This window comes from Anastrepha ludens, unplaced genomic scaffold (genome assembly GCF_028408465.1).
Source record: "Anastrepha ludens isolate Willacy unplaced genomic scaffold, idAnaLude1.1 ptg000045l, whole genome shotgun sequence".
NCBI classification, from domain to species: Eukaryota; Metazoa; Arthropoda; class Insecta; order Diptera; family Tephritidae; genus Anastrepha; species Anastrepha ludens.
In genome coordinates, this window is record NW_026530040.1 from 95001 (window position 1) to 98525 (window position 3525).

The 3525-nt window shown below is 41.4% G+C and overlaps 1 pseudogene; it reads left to right on the top strand.

The window, feature by feature from the left end:
* Window positions 1-2493, top strand: part of LOC128870995 (large subunit ribosomal RNA) — a 2774-nt pseudogene extending 281 nt beyond the window's left edge.
* Window positions 2494-3525: the final 1032 nt, after the last annotated feature.

The window sequence follows — 3525 nt, forward strand, 5'->3', positions numbered from 1 at the left end:
GTCGTGTTGCTTGATAGTGCAGCACTAAGTGGGTGGTAAACTCCATCTAAAACTAAATATAACCATGAGACCGATAGTAAACAAGTACCGTGAGGGAAAGTTGAAAAGAACTCTGAATAGAGAGTTAAATAGTACGTGAAACTGCTTAGAGGTTAAGCCCGATGAACCTGAATATCCATTATGAAAAATTCATCATTAAATAATTAAAAATAATGTGCATTTTTTTCATATAAGGACATTGTAATCTATTAACATAATAAAGTATTTATCAAAAGATCATTGGTGATATTAAGTTTATTTAAATTAATTTGCTTTTTAAGCATATTAACATAGAATAAATACTAATGATTTGATAAAGTGTTGATAGATTTTATTATATATAATGCTAAAATTCATTTTTTGAATTTTACAAAAAATTTAATATCTATGATATTAATATTTATTTGTATGCATTTATATGATTAACAATGCGAAAGATTCAGGATACCTTCGGGACCCGTCTTGAAACACGGACCAAGGAGTCTAACATATGTGCAAGTCATTGAGTTATATTAAACTTAATGGCATAATTAACTTAACTTAAAAATATAATGGGATTAATTTTTAGTCTATTTTCTTAAATAGTCAATTAATTCAATCCCGGGGCGTTCCATATAGTTATGTATAATGATAATTTATTATTATTTATACCTCTAACTGGAGCGTACCTTGAGCATATATGCTGTGACCCGAAAGATGGTGAACTATACTTGATCAGGTTGAAGTCAGGGGAAACCCTGATGGAAGACCGAAACAGTTCTGACGTGCAAATCGATTGTCAGAATTGAGTATAGGGGCGAAAGACCAATCGAACCATCTAGTAGCTGGTTCCCTCCGAAGTTTCCCTCAGGATAGCTGGTGCATTTAAAAATTATATAAAATAATCTTATCTGGTAAAGCGAATGATTAGAGGCCTTAGGGTCGAAACGATTTTAACCTATTCTCAAACTTTAAATGGGTAAGAACCTCACCTTTCTTGATATGAAGGTTGAGGTTATGATATAATGTGCCCAGTGGGCCACTTTTGGTAAGCAGAACTGGCGCTGTGGGATGAACCAAACGTAATGTTACGGTGCCTAAATTAACAACTCATGCAGATACCATGAAAGGCGTTGGTTGCTTAAAACAGCAGGACGGTGGACATGGAAGTCGTAATCCGCTAAGGAGTGTGTAACAACTCACCTGCCGAAGCAACTAGCCCTTAAAATGGATGGCGCTTAAGTTGTATACCTATACATTACCGCTAAAGTAGATGATTTATAAAACAATTTCGATTGATTTATAAATTTTGAAACTTTAGTGAGTAGGAGGGTACAATAGTGTGCTTAGAAGTGTTTGGCGTAAGCCTGCATGGAGCCGCTATTGGTACAGATCTTGGTGGTAGTAGCAAATAATCGAATGAGACCTTGGAGGACTGAAGTGGAGAAGGGTTTCGTGTGAACAGTGGTTGATCACGAGTTAGTCGGTCCTAAGTTCAAGGCGAAAGCCGAAAATTTTCAAGTTTTTAATAAAAAAAAATATTAATAAAATTTATATATATATATTAAAAAATAATTAAATACTTGAATTATTTTGAACGAAAGGGAATACGGTTCCAATTCCGTAACCTGTTGAGTATCCGTTTGTTATTAAAAATGGGCCTTGTGCTCATCCTGGCAACAGGAACGACCATAAAGAAGCCGTCGAGAGATATCGGAAGAGTTTTCTTTTCTGTTTTATAGTCGTACTACCATGGAAGTCTTTCGAAGAGAGATATGGTAGATGGACTAGAAGAGCATGACATTTACTGTTGTGTCGATATTTTCTCCTCGGACCTTGAAAATTTATGGTGGGGTCACGCAAACTTCTCAACAGGCCGTACCAATATCCGCAGCTGGTCTCCAAGGTGAAGAGTCTCTAGTCGATAGAATAATGTAGGTAAGGGAAGTCGGCAAATTAGATCCGTAACTTCGGGATAAGGATTGGCTCTGAAGATTGAGATAGTCGGGCTTGATTGGGAAGCAATACCATGGTTTATGTACTCGTTCTGGGTAAATAGAGAATTACGATTCTTGTTCCCCGGATAGTAGTTACGTAGCCAATTGTGGAACTTTCTTGCTAAAATTTTTAAGGAATTATATCATTCGATATATATTCTTTTTAAATTATAACGATTATCAATTAACAATCAATTCAGAACTGGCACGGACTTGGGGAATCCGACTGTCTAATTAAAACAAAGCATTGTGATGGCCCTAACGGGTGTTGACACAATGTGATTTCTGCCCAGTGCTCTGAATGTCAAAGTGAAGAAATTCAAGTAAGCGCGGGTAAACGGCGGGAGTAACTATGACTCTCTTAAGGTAGCCAAATGCCTCGTCATCTAATTAGTGACGCGCATGAATGGATTAACGAGATTCCTACTGTCCCTATCTACTCCCCCCAGCGGTGCAGGGGTTAGAATATGCCCGAGGTAAGGTATGCCTGTCGTAAAAGGCGACTAAAATCTAGGTTTGCCAGTGCCTGAGTAGTATGGATGCTCAACTGGCAGAGTCTTCGGGTTCGATGTCTTACCGGAGACCTTAACTCGGTACCACGGGGAACAGGAGCCCTCAGAGTTCGCTCTGACCTGTTCTATGGGAACGGCCCTTCGGGGAGGTTTTCGTGGTGGCTGTGGTTGAGACCTAAAGCGCGGGTAGAGCTTTAGCTCGATGTAGTGTTGCAATTAACCGGGTGTCGGGACCCAAAGAACGGCAGAGGTATGGGTAGGCCTCGAGCCCTACCAAGGTGGTCAGTGTGTCCATGCCACACTGCCAATCGGTATCCTTAAATGCTTCGGCATTTTTGGGGCGCTGATCAACGCATTGTATTGATACGTTGTGCTTTTGAGCACCGTGGGTTCAGGCTGTCGCCAGCAGATACTCACGTTAAAAACACCAGACGATGATGTCCCTATCTACTACCCCCCCCAGCGGTGCAGGGGTTAGAATATGCCCGAGGTAAGGTATGCCTGTCGTAAAAGGCGACTAAAATCTAGGTTTGCCAGTGCCTGAGTAGTATGGATGCTCAACTGGCAGAGTCTTCGGGTTCGATGTCTTACCGGAGACCTTAACTCGGTACCACGGGGAACAGGAGCCCTCAGAGTTCGCTCTGACCTGTTCTATGGGAACGGCCCTTCGGGGAGGTTTTCGTGGTGGCTGTGGTTGAGACCTAAAGCGCGGGTAGAGCTTTAGCTCGATGTAGTGTTGCAATTAACCGGGTGTCGGGACCCAAAGAACGGCAGAGGTATGGGTAGGCCTCGAGCCCTACCAAGGTGGTCAGTGTGTCCATGCCACACTGCCAATCGGTATCCTTAAATGCTTCGGCATTTTTGGGGCGCTGATCAACGCATTGTATTGATACGTTGTGCTTTTGAGCACCGTGGGTTCAGGCTGTCGCCAGCAGATACTCACGTTAAAAACACCAGACGATGATGTCCCTATCTACTCATTCTCATTGTGATTGTTG